Source organism: Pelophylax lessonae, assembly GCF_965119305.1.
Source record: "Pelophylax lessonae genome assembly, chromosome: 3".
NCBI classification, from domain to species: domain Eukaryota; kingdom Metazoa; phylum Chordata; class Amphibia; order Anura; family Ranidae; genus Pelophylax; species Pelophylax lessonae.
Window position 1 is genome coordinate 17,860,973 of NC_138770.1, and position 22,573 is coordinate 17,883,545.

The following is a 22,573-nucleotide window of genomic DNA, read 5'->3' on the forward strand; positions in this document are numbered from 1 at the left end:
TACTATCATACAGCAGGTCCTGATTTGATGTGTGGCTCCTGGGACACCTAGTCACCCTCTACCATTTACTAGTTACCTTGAGGGGGGAATTGTAAGATCCTCAGCGACAAAGCTGCCTGATGTGGGCGGAGTCCTGGTTTAGGGGAACCAATCTGCTGATGTCTAGTAATAATCTTTGTATTTCTATTTTAGTAGATGGACGGGAGATGAGGAAAACCTCAGAGGATTGTCTCACTTTGTCTCCAGACTGTAAAGTAGAAGATGAGGACATCACACAGTATAGTCCAGGAGAAAACCCGGCTACCTCAAATGTCCACCCGGCACCACACAGTGTAGATGGACCATCGTATTCCTCTTATCCTGAGGAACCTCAGACTGTGAGGGACAGTGCCGGACCATCGTATTCCTCTTATCCTGAGGAACCTCAGACTGTGAGGGACGGTGCCGTCCTTACAACAGATAAGAGGTTTTCCTGTACTGAGTGTAGGAAGTGTTTCTGTATTAAATCCCGTCTTAATGAGCATAAAAGATCTCACATGGTAGAGAAGCCATATTCCTGTCCTGAGTGCGGGAAATGTTTCCGTTCTAAATATGGTCTTAATGTGCATAAAAGATCTCACACAGGGGAGAAGCCATTTTCCTGTCCTGAGTGCGGGAAATCTTTTTCACAGAAGTATGATCTTTACATACATCAGAGATCTCACACGGGGGAGAAGCCGTATTCCTGTCCTGAGTGCAGAAAATGTTTTTCACGGAAGTCTCATCTTCACACACATCAGAGATCCCACACGGGAGAGAAGCCACATTCCTGTCCTGAGTGTGGGAAATGTTTTTCAGTGAAGTCCAATCTTTACAAACATCAGAGATCTCACAAGGGGGAGAAGCCATTTTCCTGTCCTGACTGCAGGAAATGTTTTTCAGTGAGATCCCATCTAAACACACATCAGAGATCTCACACAGGGGAGAAGCCGTTTTCCTGTCCTGAGTGCGGGAAATGTTTTTCACAGAAGACTAATCTTAACATGCATCAGAGGTCTCACACGGGGGAGAAGCCGTATTCCTGTCCTGAGTGTGGGAAATGTTTTTCACAGAAGTCCAATCTTTACACACATCAGAGAACTCACGCGGGGGAGAAGCCACTTTCTTGACCTGAGTGCGGAAAATGTTTTTCACAGAATTCCCATCTTTCCAAACATAAAATATCTCACACAGGGCAGAAGCCATATTCCTGTCCTGGGTGCGGGAAATGTTTTTCAAACAAGTCAAGTCTTAACACACATCATAGATCTCACACAGGGGAGAAGCCGTTTTCCTGTCCTGAGTGAGGGAATTGTCCCTGAAGTCCTGTCTTCCTGTACATCAGAGATCCCACACAACCCTCGAGGTGTAATAGTGCCTTGAGTGCAGGAAATGTCTTCTATATGAATGTTGCTGGACATGTGGGGAAGAAGCACACCCTGATATACACCTCAGATATACTCCATCGCTGATCTTCATCATGTAAGAAACAGTTGATAAGGAGATGAGAGATGACCAGAGACATGGATGAAGTGTTGTACCGTGTTGGCTTTTTATTGGCTGAGTAAATTTTGGGGTGTAGAGTGGTAAGTAGAGCCGTGAAATTAAGGAATCACCTTCAGAATGTCTTGTCTGTGTGACGGTTACTGATAATGATATAGCGGGTTACAGAGCTAGAAGCTGTGAGATCCCATATATCTTTATCAGTAAACTTTACACAGACAAGACAGAAATTCTGAAGTTGATGTCCTTCATTTCAAGGCTCTACTTACCAGTGGTGACCCCGAAGTGTGTCTCTCTGTCTTCAGTCCATCCTTCTCCCATCCCCCAACAGGAGGGAAGGAGAACTCGGAGATAAACTAGGTGAGAACTTCTTTCCTTTGCTCCTGTGTGGGTTTGGGTGGCTTGGCGGAGTGCGGCATGAGAGGTAACACCGCTTGTCTTTATATTTCTACACATCTTGTCTGGGTGGAGGTTATTGGTAGGAAAATTTTTATACTGTTTGATTTTCTGTAAATAATTTCTGTTTTCCCTTTGAAGGGAGATATTATGTGTGGTTTGAAGTTATTGGCTCAATAGTTACCACTTCACTTACATGTTTAGTTTTTATAAAATAGATGAACAAATATGACACGCATTCATTCATCCATGTTGGTCTTATTTTATTTCATTCAGTGATTTCCTATGATCATTGGGTCCATCTAGTGGCCATAATGCGGTACTGAACTATTTTTCCTGACTGAGGTATTTTGGAACTAATACCTCATTATGGCCACTAGTTGGAGCTGATGATTATCGGAAATCACTGTGTTTATTGAAATACAGCTGGACACATGCTTGTCACATTCACCCAACATGTTTTTTACATAGACCCCTTAGTTTACTATGTCAGGGGGGATTCATACAAATACCTGAGATCATACTCATGCATTTATGAGTACAGAAGAAAATGAAGGTCATAGATAAAACAGAGGATTAAACCAACCATTGATATACAACTAAAAACTACCACATTTGGCCTTTAGATGGTGCTCAGTATCATAGCAATTAGCACCATCTAGTGTCCAAATGCAACATTTTCCATTTTAAATCAATGGAAAATATTCAACCAGCTCAGCAAATCCCCTAATAACATTAATTGTTTCCCCAATCACACAGAAGGAATGTACATGCATTGTCACTGAGAGAATTGCTATGTAAATGTTCTAATATTTACCCCTAAATGTCAGGAGACGTTTATATAAAGATGGGAAGTATGGAGCAGATAAATTAATAGACCTCCTAGCAATGTTATTACCAGGCTGCAGCTAGGGGGAGCTCTAATGTGACCACAGTAGAGTGAACCCATCAAGCTCTCATTAACCCTTTCACTGCCAGAGCAGTTTTTTTTGCATTATTTTTGCACACATAGTAAAATGCAGATTTTGGTCCTGAAGATTAGAAAAAAAACCCAAACATATATTTTCTGAAAGCAGAGGCCCTGGAGAATAAAATGGTGGTAATTGTTAAGGTGTTATTCGTACACAATTGTCACCTTCATATCCGGGTTTATTTTCTCCTTTCCCCCATTTTCTATGGTGTGATCTTTTCTACAATACTTTGTTATAATAATACACAAATTAGTACACAAATTATTACTGACTCCGCCTCCACATTCCAGACAAGTCATTTTCCTGACCAATTGGATTTCTTTCTTTCCAATATATTCATTTTTTTTTTTTGCACTCTTGTTAAAATTAGAATTAGAATAAAAACTATATTGAATGAAAAAAATTGTGTGTGTGGTCCAATGATGGCAGACTTCTTTATCCCGAAACGGCTGGTAGGTGACACTTCCATATACAGCCCAAGGAAGTGACAAGGAGCCCCTAGGAACCTTTGGAGGAACCCTGGCTGAGAGAGGCTGGACTAGGCAGTCATATATTATTATTATTATACAATTATTATTATACAGGATTTATAAAGCACCTGCAGTTTGCACAGGCTCTACAATGTTAGGGCAAACAGTACAATTATAATAAAATTCAATACAGGCGGAATCGGAGGGTCCTGCTCTTTAGAGCTTACAATCTAGGAGGGAAGGTCAAGTGATACAAAAGGTAATAACTGAGGGGGTTGGGCTGATGGAGAAAATAAAAGTAGTTGTTAGGTGGGGGCAGAATAGGCTTCTCTAAAGAGATGAGTTTTCAAGGAACACCTAAAGGTGGATAGAGTAAGAGATAGTCAGACAGATTGGGGTAGGGAGTTCCACAGGATAGGAGAGACTCGGGAGGAGTCCTGGAGGTGGTGACAAGGGAACTAGAAAGCAGAAGATATTGGGAGGATCAAAGATGATTTGGTTGGCACATTGAGACCAGGTTAGTGGTGTAGCTGGGACCGAGTTGTGGGTGGCTTTGTAAGTTACCGTTAGTATTGTGAATTGAATTTGTTGGGTAAGTGGCAGCCAATAGAGGGATTGGCAGAGAGGGGTAGCAGATGCTGAGCGGTTTGTAAGGTGCAGAAGTCTGGCAGGAGCATTCATGAGGGACTGAAGGAGGGAGGAGCCTATGTAAAGGTAAGCCAATGAGGAGGGAGTTGCAGTAGTCGAGGCGAGAGATAACCAGGGAGTAGGAACGGGCAAATGGTTGGGGCCAGGCATAAGTTTAGCTTGAACATCGTCAGTTTTGGTGTTTGCCGAACACCCGAAATTTCTGTGTGCGTGTTTTTCTTTTTGTAATATTATTTTTTCATGTTTGCAATTTTTTTTTTACAAAATATCATTTTTAATAGAGCAGTGATTTTAATTAATGCTTAAAATGAACAAAAGAGAAAATTCCTTTAAATATAGTGCCTGGATGGTCACCTTAGTCTGCCTATAAAGTGGCGCATCTGTACCGTGTATAGAACCTGCTGCAGCAAAACTAACATTTATAAATTCAGGACAGCTGAATGTAAAAGAAATAATTGTTGGCAAAAAAAAAAAATGGTGTGGGGTCCCCACCGCCTATATCAGGCCCCATCCATACCAGGCCCAAAAAAGGCTGCATGCATGGATAAGGGTCTGGTATAGATTTTGAGGGGAAACCCCACACCAGTTTTTTTTTTAAAAATGGCGTATCTTACCCCCAAAATCCACACCAGACCCTTATCCAAGCACACAGCCTAGCAGGCCAGGACAGGGGGGAGGACAAGCAAATGCCCCTCAAACCATACCAGGCCACATGCCCTCAACATGGGGGGGGTGCTTTGGGGCAGGGGGGTCTGCAGGGGGCTTATCAGAATCTGGAAGCCCCCTTGAAAAAAGGGCCCCCAGATCCTGGCCCTCATTTACCAAAAAATGTGTAAAAAATAAAGACATGAGCCAGTTTTTTTTACAGTTCCTTTATTAAAAAAAATAAACAATGTCCCCTGATGTAGATCCATCATCAATCACAACGACCGCTGCGACGCCGACCCAAAAAAAGAAAAAAAAAACCTCCACCCAAGAGGAAGACTGTCGAATGCCTGCTCCGCTGGGTGACAGTTTGCCCCTTATGATGTCACCGATCCAGCATGTACCAGTCAGTTACATCACAAGGGGGCAGGCCACCAGATGATGTCACCAGGTGGCCCTGCTCCTTACCTTTTTAAGAACTGTCAGACTGCCATTCCTTGAGGGTGGAGTGTTTTTTTTTTGGGGGGGGGTCCAGAGGTGAAGTGGGCGTTGTGAATGATGATGGATCTACATTCATTCACATAGGGGGCGGGATCTGGGGGCCCCCTTGTTAAAAGGGGCTCCTTGGTTCTGATAAGCCCCCTGCTGCCAGACCCCCATAACCACAGGCCAAGGTTGTGGGGAAGAGGCCCTTGTCCCCATCAACATAAGGACAAGGTGCTTTGGGGGCACACCCCCCATGTTGAGGGCATGTGGCCTGGTATGATTAAGGGGGGCACTCGCTTGTCCCCCTCTTTCCTGGCCTGCCAGGCTGCATGCTTGGATAAGGGTCAGGTATAGATTTTGGGGGGACCTCGTGCCCTTTGTTTTTAAAATTTTGGCATGGATTTCCCCTTAAAATTCATGTCAGGAGCCTAGTATGGATTTTGGGGGACTCCACGTCCACTTTTCCCCGATTTTTTTTTCTTGCCGGCAATTTTTTTTTTTTACATTCTGCTGTCAGCGGGGAAGCCCACTGACAGCTCATGACTCATTCGTTGTTAAGGACGCAGCGGCCAGCTTCCCGCTTCTTAACAACCTATTGACTGTACTTGATATATGTAATAACCAAGATCCTACAAGGTGATCTTATTAAAACCATATAAAATGTGAATCAATAAATAGTAAATTAGTGCCAGATGAAATGAAGGTGCAATGTACAAAATGGCAGAGACAGGATTTGGGCTAAAAAATGTAAGCCTTGAGAAGTGCCTAAAGTGCTATAAAAGGATATAAAAAGGTATAAAAACTGATACCACAAAGTGTAAAATTAATAATTTATTGTGAAGTGCAAAAAAATATATATCTCTGAAATGTGCACCAGGATCTAATAACCTTAAGTGGTGGTATAAATGAGAAACCAGTGACAATATAAATAAATTATGGTGAGAAAACAATATGGTGAAAAAAGGGGGCAGATTCCCCTCTACACGGAACTGCTGGAACTGGTGTCCGTGATGGGTGAAATTAAATAGAGGTGAGTATAGTGGAACACAGGTGCCTGTACCTGAAGTGTCCACTAGATGTAGCACTCACCCTTTCTTTCCACCTTAGAATCACAAATCAATGTTTAGAGGGTGGATAGGATTCCAAGTGGGTATGTGGGGTCCACTCTGTGACTGATGAGCCGGGTTCCAAAGAATCCTCACGGATAAGCGGGTCCCATCTTGATCATTGCAGGACGTTCATTCATTCCATGCAGTTCTGCCACTGCTGTTCATGTGTCTCCCCACATCAGAGTTGCGTTTTCCAACGGTTGGAAAAAGCAACTCTGATGCCCATCCCTAGTGGTGTTTAGAGGGAGGGAGAGGATTGTTGGAGAGGATGCATGGAGTGCATCGGTGGGAGAATACAAGGCTGAGGGTGTTGTCACCAGAGTGAGTAGAAGCCTCTATCCATTGTGTATCCATTTCTTCAGGCCAAATGAGGAGGTTAGACTGAGAAGTTTGGAAGTAGCAGAAGTGTTCGTAGTAACAGGGATGTTGAAGTCGCTGAGAATGATTGTGGGGATTTCAGAAGAGAGAAAGTAGGGCAGCCAGGCAGAGAAGTCATCAAGGAAAGGTAATACCGGTCCAGCGGGCCGATAGATCACAGCAATTCTAGAGTAAATTGGAGATAATAGACGTATACAGTGAGCTTCAAATGATGAGAGGGAGGAGATGGAAGAACCTGGAAGGTGCTCTGTGAGGATAGGAGGATTCCACACTCCACCTCCCTTGTGTTCCCTAGGTCTAGATTTACACCTACGTCATTCATCTTATGGTGTTTATCAATAAATTAAGTAAACTGATCCATGTGCAAATTCATATACAACATAAAGTGCTTTGTGCTCAAGATGCTGTTCCCTGCAGACCCACTGCTTCCACTTTACACCTACTTCATTATATTATAATATTTTCTATAAAGTAAAAACCTGTGCAGATTCATGTAAACATACAATATTTTTTGCTCAATATAGTGTTCTCTGCAAGTCCACTGCTTCCACTTTGCATCTACTTCAACGAAGTTCTGTTGCTCCAATAAAGTTCACAACATAATAAAAAGTTGATAAGGTGTGAAAGTGCTCCGTGCTCCAAACTGTGGCAGCTGTAGTGTAGCCACGCCTTCTTCCACATGTGATGGTGAGGGCGCCCCCTTAGTAGTGCTTCCCCACTCACCAGAGCAATATGACTCCCAGCTTTTCAGCTACCAGAGTCACAAACATCCTTCACACTCTCCTCACCTCCGATGGCAAAGGAACTGGATCCTCCTCGCTCACTCCTGCAAGTCTGCTGCGCTTTCTGTCAGTCTCCTTCCTAGACTCGGCTTCCTCCTCCGACCGCTGTTCCAGCAGGAGCTCCGCTTTTCATACACACTCAGGGAGGAGAGAAAGGGGAAGGATATAAAGTACATACACACACAGCACAAGGCCGTGTTCACACTACTAGTGATGTCCAGTTCATGAACGAATTGTTCTTTTGAATCGATTCTTTTCAGTGAACTGGATGAGTCGGTTCCTCTCAGTGAACGACTCGGTAGGAAAACAGTTAATTTGTGAGTCACTGAATAGAAGACGCAGGCTCAGTAATCTGCCCCGCCCTGCAACCAATCAGAATCTCCTAGCACATTTACATGCTGCAAAGTGGAAAGAAGCCAATCACAGTTCCCCATACCAGTCCAGACCAGTTACTGAGTCAAAGACTCGGTTAGAAGAACCGATCATGCTAAAAGAATCGTTTGAGCAGGAACACTAAAATCACCACCAGAACAACAATACACCAAAGCAATCATGCAGCAGCAGTGCTAAATCAGGCAGCGGGGACAGACAAAGGGTTAATTAGTTAACCCTTTGTAAATGTTTCTAAAAACTAAACAGGATTTAAAATAAAAAAACAATGTTTAATAAAACAATATCAAATATTTTTAATGACTGCAATATTATTAGAATGGCTTTATTAGAATGTCAGCTCTGTGGGTTCATTCTATGTTATGGTATACACTGCTTGGTTGTTGTATCGATTCTTCAGTTCATTTGCTGAGTCTGCAGACAAGCAAGTGAACTGAAGCTTACTTCGGGTTGAGTCAGAGCTCCGGTTCACTTGCTTGTCAGCAGACTCAGCAAATGAACTGAAGATTCGATTCATGAATCGGTTCATTTCAGTGAGTGACTCGAAATGAACCGATTCACTTCAAAGAGTCGAACTTCCCATCACTATACACTACCCGATGTTTCTCAGGGCAGCAGTTCCTCTGAGCTCCACAAGATGGTGATCTCACTTCTACCCAGACAGGAAGTCTCTATGGAATACAGACAGGAAGTGATGTCAGTACAGACAGGAAGTGATGTCAGGTACAGAGGACGTTCCATAGAACGTAGAGGGAGACACTGCAGGATCTGGCGGCAGAGGTAATAAGTAGATTAACCCCTTCAAGGGGATCAGTTGATGATTAATGTATCTTGCTTCCAAAGCTAACCACGCATGGATGGAAATGTGACCGATTCCTGCTGAACCAGCTGAATTTCCATGTATCTATGGTCACCTCCCCTCCCCCTCATCTCCTTCATTATGTAAGTCATGCTGAGATAATCTCCCATTGGCTGAGCAATATTCTCATTTGTCTCTGAGCTCCTTCTTGCTATTCCTCGTCCTGCCTGTTGTTTCCTTGGATTGATTTTCTGTGTAGTGACCCCGACTTCATCTCTTGGATGCGCTCGTCTGTTGCTTGTCCTGACCTTTATCCTGATTCCTGGATCTCCTCCTCATCTCTCCTCCATATCCTCTTACACAGCTTTTCTCCACACCTGCAGTGACCCTGGGGGGTGGAAAGTTGGCACCAGCATGCAGCAAAATCCATCCCCACCATTAGGAGCTCTGGATGAAATTGTCTGCTATTTACACTCCGTTCCTCTGCACGTCACCTGCTCACATGAGAGCTTACTTTCACACATTCCTGACAGATTTCTGTATGGTAAAGTTCAAAGTTCACTCTTCATTTTAGGAGAAGTGGGAGGCACCCGGGAACAATGATTTGGTTTGCACAGGATCCTCATATAGAGGGCCCCTCAAATCTCCCCATCTAAATGTCCCTCCATCCAGAGTCTATATGTCCTATGACATCACACTGACCTCACAGCTCCTCAACAAGCTTTTACTCTGCGTAGTGTGGGGGTCCTGTGTGGGTAAATTATACCTCAGTCTGAGGTGGGGCTTTAATCAAATGGAAACCTGAATGGTGAGGTGAGGAGGATTCTGGGAATTTCATTTGATTTTACTATTTGTGTTCAGATCTAGAGTTTTCCTCCTGTGAAGTCTGGAGATCATATGACCATCACATTGCCTCCACCTCCCTCCCTGATTGAATAGAGAAATACAAAGAAGATTCTAGAAGTCACCAGAGAGATAATCGAGGAGAGGTGAGCGGTGCTGGGAATTCTGGGACATTATCCAGTAACAGACAAGGGATGTGTCTGGATGGTGACTGTATCATTGTGTGTGTCAGGTTCCTGTCTATTTCTCCATGGAGGAGTGGGAGTATTTAGAAGGACACAAGGGTCTCTACAAGGACGTCATGATGGAGAATCAGTCGCCCCTCACATCACCGGGTAAGAGGAGACTTTATTGTAAAGGAGAGAGCAGTACGGGGGGTCCACCTAGATCCCCCATCATCTGATAAACACATAGAAACAATGTATTCAGTCAGTGTGTGTGTTTCCTACAGATGGATCCAGTAATGGGAACCCACCAGAGAGATGTCCCCGTCCTCTGTATTCCCGGGATTCCACACAGGAAGATCACACCATCCCTCACCATCATCAGGTAGATGAGGAACAATCACTGATAGTATCATTAGGATCTGTACATTATCTGCATTGTTACCATTGATGTCATTTTTATTATATATTCAGAGTGCAAACCTGAGAGATTCTAAAGTTGAGGTTAAAGAAGAGATAAAAGAGGAGGATGATGGGGATGGGGTGATGAAGGACTCAGAGTTTCTAAAAGAACACAAAAATCTGTACCAGGACACCATGGAGGAGTCATCCAGCTACAGAAACCCACCAGAGAGATGTCCCCGTCCTCTGTATTCCCGGGATTCCACACAGGAAGGTCACACCATCCCTCACCATCATCAGGTAGATGAGTGACAATGATTGGTAGTTCTGATTTATACACAGTATATTTGTTACAATGGGTGTTTTATTATATATTCAGAGTGGAATCCTCGGGGATGATAATATTGATGTTAAAGAAGAGTATAAAGAGGAAGATGAGGAGTATGGAGTGATGGAGGAGTTTTCAGAAGGACACAAGGATATGATGGAGCCACCTAATACCAGGAACCCACCAGAGAGATGTCCCCGTCCTCTGTATTCCCGGGATTCCACACAGGAAGGTCACACCATCCCTCACTGTTACAAGGTTGGTGAGACAGAGATTATAAAACACAGACTCATGGAGACAATGTGTGGATTTTTATGTGATGTCACAATAATAAGGCTTATATTTTACAGATTATATTCTTTCATTTTCTTGATTTAGAGTGGAGATCCAATTGATATAGAATTTGAGGTTAAAGCAGAAGAAGAAGAGAGGTATGTGAGGGATGATCAGCAGTCTATGGAGGAGAATGGAATAACGGGGACATTTATAGAGGAGGACACTCCTACAGAGATCAGCACAGGTGGGTCATTAACACTAAAAACATTCCTCCACCCATACTGCTCACTGATTGGTCCAGAGTAGGGCGGGGACTGGGTGATATCAGCCTGTAATCCCCTGGTCACTTTCCTGAGCTGTGTTCCCCATCCTGTATTCCTGTATTTCTCTCAGATAATCTTCCTTCTCTGTGCTGCAGACACAATTTATGTCTCTAGACTGGATTTATGGAGATTCTGGGATTCGGCTGGCAAATAAAATGTGCATGATATAGGCACCTAGGTTATGAGTTTTGGGTCTTCTGCCCCATGCCTGAGTCTAACGTCTTGTTCCAAACAAATGATGAGGAGACACTGTACACCATATGAAAGGTCCATCTCCAATCCTCAATATAAGGTCATGTTCCAAACAATAAAATTATCATCATTTCAATCGCATTATTACTTAGTGATGTTTGGTTGGGTAAGGTTGTATCATTGATCCATGTCAGATCTCTTTTTTTTTTTTTCTCAATTCTTTTATTTATATAAAAGACAACTTCCAGGCATAATAAACAGTAACATTCCTTATAGAACATATGCTGAGACAGTGTATTACAACATTGAAGACAATTCAGTCATACGTTTGAGATCTACATTGGTTGTAGAATAAGAGGTGTTCTACAATTCCTCTAATGGGAGGAGATATGCAGGACTAGAAAGTACCCGGAGTTGTCTGTTCCAGTTTCGCATAACGTATAGAAGAAGAAGGAAGAAGTAAAGCGAATAAGTAGTGGAAAGAGAGAGGGAAGTAAAAGAAACCTAGAGAGAGGCAGAAGAGGATAAGTAGGTGGGATAAGGGGGGAAAGGGAAGAAGGAGGTGTGGAAGTGTGGGGGGGGGGGGGTAGGAGGGTTAACATTGGTAAAGCTATGGCTCTACATCAGCAATACTTTCCACCAATATTTTAGAGCTCCCTTAAACTCAACATGAGGTCTCTTTAGTATTGCCACCCTAAATTAAAGAGCAGCCTTCATCAGAGAGGACAAATATATTCCATTGACCCCAGGTTTTGGTATATCCTTTGTGTTGGGGACGTGTCGAGAGAACAAGGTTTTCCATTCTATTCATTTCTTCGACCTTTTTGAGCCACATGCCAACAGTCAGGGCCTGTGGGTTTTTCCATTTAAGAGGGATGCACATTTTAGAAGCATTTAGAAGGTGACGAATGACAGAACATTTATAGGTCTGGGCCGGGATGTTAGAAGCATGGAGAAGGAAGAGAGCAGGGTCATTGGGGAGCGGTCGGTTTATAAACCTCTGAGACATTTCACGTACTGTCTTCCAGAACTCCGCTAGTTTAGGACATGAATAAAAATCATGTAGGAGTGTCCCCCGGCCCTTCCTGGCATCTCCAGCACTGATCAGTGAGTGTGGGGAAGAATCTGCTCAACCTTGACGGCGTGTGGTACCACCTTGTTAGGAGTTTGAAGTTGGTTTCTTGTATTTACATGCAGATGGATGATGTAAATGTAAACGGAATGATGTGATTTTGTTGGTCTGGATTAAAGTTACAGTCTAAATCCTGTTCCCTCTTAGCTAAGAATGGGGGTTGGTAAGTCCCCTGGGGTGTGATCAGTAATGCATAGGTCGTGGATAATATCTGTGTCAGTTTTCCGTCTTGAGAGCAATGTTCTTCGAAGGGTGTAAGTTGTGTGTTGCGTTCACTGGGAGGTGGCAATGAGTTTAAGAAATTATGGAGTTGCAATGCCCTCCAGAAATCTAGACAGTAGGGTCCCGAGAAGTCCATGAGGTCTTTGAGTGCAGGCCAACTAGATGATGTTGAAAAATGGGAGGCTTGGAAATAGCCTGACTCCATCAAGGTCCTGAATGTTTTATCTTGGTAGCCCGGGGTAAACTGGGGATTCCCCAGTATGGGTGTCAGTGGCGAGTGCGTCGGGGAAAGTGAAAGTTGTGTGAATAATTTAGAGCAGGTTCTTATCGTGTGACCTATGAGGGGATGGCGTCTTATGGAGTCTGGTAGTGAATGGTGGCACGATGGAGCTCTATGGAGGGGTATGTCACATTGGGCCTGTTCTAGTCTGGGCCAAAGCTTCGCTTCACCATGACGACATCAGTCTGAGTCTCCCCAATCGTCTAGCCTGATAGTACTTGCATAAGTCCAGCACTGCCAGTCCACCTAGTCGTTTAAGCAAGAGCAGTCTCCTACATAGCCTAGGTCGCTTATGTGCCCAGATAAAATCCACTAGTAGGGTGTCATCTTGTTTAAAGTAATGTGAAGGGATGAATATCGGAAGTGCTTGAAAGAGGTATAGGAACTTAGGGAGTATGCACATTTTAATAATGTTGCATCTTCCAAACCATGAATGGAGGCCATAATTCAATTTATCTTATAGAATGTGGACTTTGTTTAGGAGGGGGAGAAAGTTGAGTGTGAAGATGGGTGAAAATTTGGGTGGTATGAGAGTGCCCAGGTATTTCAGCGCTGAGTTCGTCCATTTTAGCCTAAAATGAAATCGCAGTTGGTGGAGGAGGGGGTTTGATAAGCCTACTCCCATAGCTTCAGATTTAGTAAAGTTGATATTTAGATTGGACAGAGTGCCATATACCTCAAACTCGTGAAGAAGATTCGGTAGAGAGATTATGGGATTTATGAGGGAAAATAACATGTCGTCTGGATATGCTGATATTTTCTGCTAGGTCATGCCTGAGATATCCTGGTGGAAGCGTATTCTACATAAAAAGGTTTCTAGTGATAATGCGAAGAGTAAGGGTCCCCCTGTCTTGTCCCACTCGTAATTGTAAAGTAGTCCGATAAGATACCGTTCACCTTAACCTGGGCGACAGGGGCAGAGTAGATCTGGGAGATCCAGTTTAGCATGGTGTTGCCCTAAGTAGTAGGGGGCGGGGGGGGGGTATGAAGAGAATGGAGATAAAAAGAGGGGAGGCAAAGATGGTATGAGAGAGGAAGAAAGGAAAGTCAGACAAGCAAAGAATATGAGAGAGTGAAAGAGAAGGGGGGAAATCCCACAGAGAGAGGCCTCAATTTACTAAGAGATGGCAAAAAAATGCTAAGACACTCACCAGCAAGGAGCCGGATGAATGAGCGTGTGCCTATGTGGGGTTGTGGTTGGAAAGTGCCAAGGGACAGGCCCCCGATTCCTCCCCCCCCCCCGGCCCGGCAGCCTTCTTGAATAAATGATGAATGGTATATAAGGTGTAGCACTGCCCCCTAGAGGACTGCTGAATTTTCACACTTTAAGGATTCCCTTGGGTTACCCATAGCAACTGCTTGCAGAACTTGCAGAAATCTTAACACTTTATGTTCTTGGCTCAGTCAATGATCAGTCTAGGGGTAGTTGTTTTTGTGGTTTTATCTTATATTGGGATGGGAGAAGGAATGAGTGGGATAAATACTCCAACTGTTGAACAATTCATAATTCAGAAGACTTCTAGCTTGAGAATGCGGCAAGGCAGCCACTTCATCCTGCCACTTGAATGAAGCTGAGGTAAGTGTTCCTATTTGTGTTTCTCTTCAGGGTACTCCCCCAGTACCCCCTTTCTCTGTACTAGCTGACACCCGTCCACTGACTATAAACTCCGGAGTGGTCCCCTTCCTGGGCAGACCCCTGGACAAGATCCTCTGTACTCACGATACAGTTTTTCCAGATTCTCGCAGTGCCCTAACTCCTCCAGTCAGCTCTCCTGGACCTCTGGGTTCAGCTCCTCTCCACTGGTTCATCAAGCCAACTGCCTGTGACCATCACCAACTGCTGCAGAAGAGGAGGCAGCCGCCACCCCCCTTCTGGGAATTTGCTTCCCGCCAAAAGACCTCTACCTCATGTGCCCCTGGCTTTTTATACCCTGCCCCACAATTCACAGAGACAACCCATCTGTGCCAATCCTTGGGGCTGTATCAAAAGCCTGTGTGTTATTGGCCAGGTTTCCTCCAGCATCCAATGTGCCTCCCCATTGGATCAGCTGGGGACACTTCCTTAGACCAGATGAATCACACACTGAGCAGACCTAACTCCCAGATCCTGCTCCCTGATAAGCAGAGTGCAATATAGAATTTACCTGCTGCTCCTCTGATAGGCAGACAGAGCCAAAACTATACTCAATCTCTAGCACCTGACTAGGAGGGTGCTACATCCACCCCCCCCCCCACCAAACAAGCCATGTCCTCATTGGCTCTGGGGCAGCCTCCCCCCTACAAAATTTTCCTACAAAAATAAACGGAGTATCCCACAAACCTGGAAAAGGGAAATAACAAATGTACATATAATAAATTATGTAGAAAAATATAGATATGCTGTACAAATATTCACAAAACAACTTAATGCACCCCCCATCAACAAAACTCTGCTTGAGTGGGTAACATGTCAACCTGACTAACTAGCTAACTATAATATTCACTTTTCACAAATGGAGGGCCTTGCCAGACCCAGACATCCCGTGCAAGCCTGCAAAGGAAGAATTAAAGGTTAGCACTTCCAACATTTGCATATTAACAACATTCTACCTAATGTAGTGAGAATGCCCTCTCCTCAGAGGCGACCTTCTCACCCAAGATCCCTAGCTACACATCCTGGCAGATATCACTTCCAGTAGGCTTGACTAGGCGTTCAGCTCCACTCCTGTACAGGTGACAACCAAACCCTGTCAAGCTAACTATCTACCTTGTAGCCACAATGAGTGACTGAAACAGACACAGTCCCTTTAGCACCCGGGCACTGACTCTTCTTCCATTTCAGCCACGCCCACAAGTTCTCGAAGACATGTGGAGTCCATCTGACTGATGCTCACAGTGTCCCTCACACCTGTAGCACCGAGGATACATGTCTTCCTATGGACAAGGTATTTGCTGGAGCCTGAGCAACCTGTCAAACTTGTGAGTGTTAACTGTCTCTTCAAGGGCCCCTGGCACTAGGGCACCCCCCACCAAAGAGACCTCAGGCCACTACCCGTTCTCCCTGGGTAGCAACCCAACAAAGTTCCATTACTGGCTCGTTGGCCCAATAGTATCTTCACAAGGCATCTTTGTAAAAAGAGTCACTTTGCAAAGAATTCTCCTCTTCAGCCCAATGACCTAACTACTCCACAGGGTGTCCTTTTTAACTTGCGGTGGTACATGATCCTGGCCCGATGGCCCAAAGGATCCACTATTAGCACAGTTATAGTATCACTAGATCCCACTTTAGCAAGGGTCTCTTCGTTAAAGTTGGAGGGTTGGCCCTCTTTAGTGGAACCACTTAGCAGTGGTAATTGTAGATTTCCCAATCCCTTTTGAAAGGATAGAAGGGAATATTGGAAAGGGAAAGGGGTATTGGAAATAGGGCTTGGGCCCTAGCAACAATGATAAAACTTGAAACATCACTGTACACTTTACATTCGGGCTCTCCGGCCCCTCTTCTTCTGTAAGCAAACTCAGGCTAGCCAGCCTCACTAAACTCAGCATCCTGTGTCCTTAGCAATAGTAGTCAGGATGTGGGATTCGCACAACTTTCCCCTCTGAGTCTTTTACACGGATGGACCATGCCTGGCCAGATCTGTCTGGGCGGTGAACCTCCACTCTGTCTATATAGATGGCCCGCCCAAAGTTCCAATTAGCCTTTACAGATTGTAAGAATTTCCATAACTCCAGCTTTGACTGGATGCAGTGGGGTTTTGGGATATAAAGGAAGTCCCACACAGCCTCGTCACACCAAGCCTCTCTCCTGGCCTCAATCTCCAACATGATCTCCCTTGGAGCATAAGGATAGTCATATCCATATTCTAAGGCCACCTTCCTCTGTATCAGATGTTGTAGTCTGGAGAACCTGGGGAATGTTTGTCTGTTGCCTCTCCCAGGTGGGGAATACAGGGTCTCCTCCTTAATGATGAGAGACGCATAGGCCTCATTTTGTTCCCGAGACCAGGGATAGATCTGGGACCCGGTTAGAGTAGGCTTCACAGAACCCCAGATTCTTAGCACACTGTCCACGTATCACAGAATCTCTAGTCTACTTATCAGGAACACTTGGACTGGCCGAACTGCTCCGTTCATTCCCCAGTCCCCCAGTCCCACTCAGTTTCTTCCTCTGATTTCCAGATATTGATCTCCTCCTCCAGGGATCCGTAGCGATGCTGGAAACTAGGAGACCCCACATCAATGACCCCGGCTTCTTCCTCGCTGCTCACACTCACAGCCCTGGTCACCAGAGGCCATCGACTCCCCTTTGCCTTTTTTGGAGCAGACCTGGTGTCCGCCACTGCAGTCTTCTGTACATCAGGTGGCCATTCCCCGGCCCTCACTACCTGCATGCACACAGCCTCGGAAGTACAGGTTTCTCTCATGTGGCACATTGTAGCGCTGCCAGATGTTACTGAGCCCAGTTCAATCAGCAACCTGAGCACTCCTCTTCCTCTGCCCACAAAGAGTCCCGATTCAGAGGCTAACAGAGCACGAGTGACCCCGGTCTCCCATGTCACATTCAGTCTCCTGGGCTGACCTTCACTCTTCTCTGCCCGCAGCAGCAGATTGCCTCAGCGCCCGCACTCGCCCCACACTTGAATCCGCATGGTAACATTCAGGCATATACCAGGCCCAAATGCTCCACGCCTGCTCTGGTACACGATGCCAGTCTTCCATTGGGCACCAATCGCACCCCAGTGTCCCACAGGGTTGATATCGGCATTCCGGTCTGCTCTGCAGGATCTCCGCCAACATAGCCTCCGCACTTTTTACAAAGATGCCTCTGCAGGATAGCCTCCGCGCTCGGGCTCACTCCGGCACTCGCCATCTTGCTCCTTGACACATGTCTCCCTCTCAGCCCCACCCGGGAACATTTTTCTGTATAGCACTGGCACACACATGGCCCCAGGCACACTGATCCACGTGCCCTGGGCTGTCATTTGCTCCGTCCACACTTGCACCATTCACTCTTAAGCAGACACAGACCTTTTGTACAGCGTGATGCAACTCTACTTCTCTAACTCTCCTGCACATTTCTTGAGAGCAGATTACAGTCCCAACAAAAGTCCATCTGTTGCTGCTGACAACCTCCACTTTGAACTTCACTCTTCATCCCACTCTCCCTAACTTCTGTAGAGCAGGCCTCACTCTCCTCTCTAGCACTCCAGCACATTTCTTGAGGAAGGATAACGTTCTTAGGCAAAAATTTTGGCTTTTGCCATTAGCAACCATTTCGATATCCCGGATGATGAGCCCCCAAAAGTAGCACTGCCCCCTAGAGGACTGCTGGATTTTTACACATTAAGAGAGTTCCCCTAGGTTACCTTTAGCAACTGCTTGCAGAAATCTTTGTTCTTGGCTCAGTCAATGATCAGTCTATAGGGGTAGTTGTTTTTGTGGTTTTATTTCATATTGGGATAGGAGAAGGGATGAGTGGGATACTCCAACTGTTGAACAATTCACAATTCAGAGGACTTCTAGTTTGAGAACGGGGCAAGGCCGCTACTTCATTCTGCCACTTAAAGGAAGCTGAGGTAAGTGTTCCTATTTGTGTTTCTCTTCAGGGTACTCAACCAGTACCCCCTTTCTATGCACTTGCTGACACTCGTCCACTGACTACATACTCCGGAGTGGTCCCCTTCCTGGCAAGAACCCTGGGCAAGATCCTCTGTACTCGCGATACTGTTTTTCCAGATTCTCACAGTGCCCAACTCCTCCAGTCAGCTCTCCTGGACCTCTGGGTTCAGCCTCACACCACTGGCTCACCAGGCCGACTGCCTGTGACCATCACCCACTGCTGCAGAAAAGGAGGCAGTGCCACCACCCTCCTTCCGGGACTTTTCTTCCCGCCAAAAGACCTCTACCTCATGTGCCCGTGGCTTTTTATACCCTGCCCCACAATGCACCGAGACAACCCATCTGTGCCAATCTCTGGGGCTGTATCAAAAGCCTGTGTGTCATTGGCCAGGTTTCCTCCAGTATCCAATGTGCCTCCTCATTGGATCAGCTGGGGACACTCCCTTAGACCAGATGAATCGCACACTGGGCACACTGAGCAGACCTAACTCACAGATCCTTCTCCCTGATAAGCAGAGTGCAATATAGAATTTACCTGCTGCTCCTCTGATAGGCAGACAGAACCAAAACTACACTCCCTTTCTAGCACCTGACTAGGAGGGTGCTACATCTTTCAAAAGATGTGGATTTCCGGGTGAATTTGAAAAGTTGTGGGACATGTGGTTGGATACCCCTGGCCTTGGTCTACAAGAATTAACACTTCAAAGTCCTAGGACCACATTGAGGGTACCTTTCATGCTGACAGTGTGTTTGCTGGGTTTGGTGGAGGAGATGGCACCTCTTGGAGCACAAAGAATTTTATTGTCGGTTACTCTGTTCTATGCGGGCAAGGCTATTCTTCTACATTGGAGGAAGACCGAAGCGCCATCGGTGGAGTATTGGAAGTCACCAGTGAACACGATGCTGCCATTTTACAAAGCCACATACCTGAATAGAGGATGCGTTATATGGCAGGGTTAGACTGAGAGGCCATCTACTCTTCTCGGAGGTGATTGTGGTCTGCCACCGGTGAAGGTGACGGTCACCTTAGAGGGGTGAGTTGAGGTCCCCTGATACTTAGGGAGGTAACAAATGAAGTCTATGCCTAGCAGACGACAAGCAGTGGTGAGAGGGTGGGGGAGGTTGGGGTATGGACCTGGGTGAGAGTCTGTATGGGGGAGACACTGCCGCGTTGAGGTTCTCCTGAGAGGTTCTCCTTTTGCATTTTACTATTATAGTATTGTAGTACATGAGCATTGCACTGAGGTTGGGGGGGGGGGGGGGTGGGGAGTTGTTTTAGTTGCCTTGTTTGTTTCTTGTCTGTATTTTTGTGTTATTTTTACTTCTATGTTTAAAAATCAATAAAAATAATAATAATAAAAAAAAAAGCTGAGTCCTAGGAATGAATAAACAGGAGGGAACGGGATAAGGCACAGGCCAAGGAGATGTTGGGGGAGTGGGTGGAGTCAGTGAGATGTTGGGGGAGTGGGTGGAGTCAGTGAGATGTTGGGGGAGTGAGTGGAGTCAGTGAGATGTTGGGGGAGTGGGTGGAGTCAGTGAGATGTTGGGGGAGTGGGTGGAGTCAGTGAGATGTTGGGGGAGTGGGTGGAGTCAGTGGAGGTGGGGAATGGAAACATGCAGGAGTGACTATATATGAAGGTTACGATCGCTGTGTCTATGACTGTACAAAGCGGAAATATTGTGTACCGAATGGAATGGACTTTTCTTTCTTTATAATAAAACTTTTTCTGATTTAAAAGAAAAAAAACACTCAGAAAAGATGAGTAGGGAAAATGTCAGTGGCCTCCACCTGTAAAACCATTCCTGTTTTGGAGGTCGTCTCATTGTTGCCCATCTAGTGCACCTGTTGGTAACAACCCCCTCTGCTACTTGACTGACCAGATGAATATCCCAGGAGTTTCCCTGACTTGATGCTATACTCTGATTATAAAGTGTTGAGCAGTGTATATGAGTGTGGAAAACTCTTGGTAATTTTTCTTGTCTTCTGACAGACGGACTCTGTGGTGGGAATAGAAGGACATCGGAGGAAGATGTGACTACAGAAGATAATGACATGGCATCTTCTCCAGAAGTAAATCCCGTTCCTCATAATATACATGACAGACCTCACCATTGGAGGAGATCATTGGAATCTCCTGATACTTCACATAGTCCTCTAATATCTGACAGTGCCGACGGGTGCGGGAAACCATCTCATCTCCGGGAATCTTCTTCATACCATACAGGAGAGAATTCATTGTCATGTTCAGAGTGTGGAAAATGTTTTAAACAGAAAGGAAGCCTTCTTAGCCATCAGAGAATACATACAGGGGAGCTTCCCTTTTCATGTTCAGAGTGCGGTAAATGTTTTAGTCAAAAAGGATACCTTCTTAGGCACCAGAGAATACACACAGGGGAGCGCACCTATTCATGTTCAGAGTGTGGGAAATGTTTTAAACAGAAAAGAACCCTTTTTCTCCATCACAGAATACACACAGGTGACCTTTCCTATTCATGTTCAGAGTGCGGGAAATGTTTCACTCAGAAAGGAAGTCTTCTTAGCCATCAGAGAATACATACAGGTGAGCTTCCATATTCATGTTTAGAGTGCGGGAAATGTTTTATTCGTAAAGGATACCTTCTTAGTCATCAGAGAACACACACAGGTGAGCTTCCCTATTCATGTTCAGAGTGTGGGAAATGTTTTAATGATAAAAGAAACCTTCTTAGCCATCAGAGAATACACACAGGTGAGCGTCCCTATTCTTGTTCAGAGTGCGGGAAATGTTTTATTCGTAAAGGACACCTTCTTATCCATCAGAGAATACACACAGGTGAGCATCCATATTCATGTTCAGAGTGCGGGAAAACTTTTAATGATAAAATAAACCTTCTTAGGCATCAGAGAATACACACAGGTGAGTGTCCCTATTCATGTTCAGAGTGCGGTAAATGTTTTAGTCAAAAAGGATACCTTCTTAGGCACCAGAGAATACACACAGGGGAGCTTCCCTATTCATGTTCAGAGTGTGGGAAATGTTTTAATGATAAAAGAAACCTTCTTAGCCATCAGAGAATACACACAGGTGAGCGTCCCTATTTATGTTTAGAGTGCGGGAAATGTTTTATTCGTAAAGGACAACTTCTTAGCCATCAGAGAATACACACAGATGAGCATCCCTATTCATGTTCAGAGTGTGGAAAATGTTTTAATGATAAAAGAAACCTTCTTAGCCATCAGAGAATACACACAGGTGAGCGTCCCTATTCATGTTCAGAGTGTGGGAAATTTTTTAATCATAAAGGACACCTTCTTCGCCATCAGAGAATCCACAGGGGAGAGCTTCCCTGTTAATATTCAGAGTGCGGGAAATGTTTTAATAATAAAGGAAACTTTTTTAGCCATCAGAGAATACACACAGGTGAGACTCCCTATTCATGTTCAGAGTGTGGAAAATGTTTTGCGCTCAAACGTTTACCTGTTAGACACCCGAAAGTTCATAGAGGCAAGCCTCTCTAATCTTGTGCAGAGTGTGGGAAATGTTTAACTAAGAAAGAACCTACTTACACCCAGGTGAGCGCCCTTTTTAATGTTACGAGTGCGGGAAATGTTTTCCAAACAAATGTTTATTTCTTAGAAACCAGAAAGTTCATACGGGCGAGCGTCCTATTTCATGTTCAGAGTGCGGGAAATGTTTCACTCCTTATGTACGTTTCAAACGTAAAAAAAATTAACACTTATATTAGAGGCTCCGTTTTCATGTTCACGTACATGTACTGTGGCAGGGCGGGCCGTTCTGGACAGAATCACGTACCTGTACGTCATCTGCATTTCTGGGTCTGGGGCCAGAACAGTTCCAGGAGTTCTACTCTTATCACAGTTCCCAAACCAAAAGGAGACATCCACCACATCTTCAATCTTAGGGCCCTAAATGTCCTCAGCTGGGCACAGGAGGCCCTAAATATCCTCAGCTGGGCACAGGAGGTCCTAAATGTCCTCAGCTGGGCACAGGAGGTCCTAAATGTCCTCAGCTGGGCACAGGAAGTCCTAATTGTCCTCAGCTGGGCACAGGAGCCCCTATTTGTCCTCAGCTGGGCACAGGAGGCCCTATTTGTCATCAGCTGGGCACAGGAGGTACTAATTGTCCTCTGCTGGGCACAGGAGGCCCTAAATGTCCTCAGCTGGACACAGGAGGCCCTAAATGTCCTCAGCTGGGCACAGGAGGCCCTAAATATCCT

General features: G+C 45.2%; 1 protein-coding gene and 1 pseudogene across 2 annotated transcripts in view; one reads left to right on the forward strand and one right to left on the reverse strand.

The window, feature by feature from the left end:
* LOC309550237 (uncharacterized protein) overlaps positions 1–22,573 on the reverse strand; it is a gene marked incomplete at its 5' end in the record, with an annotated part of 156,646 nt that overhangs the window by 91,464 nt on the left and 42,609 nt on the right. The window lies entirely within an intron of this gene.
* Positions 508–21,689, forward strand: LOC309548782 (annotated as a pseudogene). Its single transcript has 2 exons — positions 508–1,071; positions 20,605–21,689. The product of its transcript is annotated as an uncharacterized misc_RNA (transcript).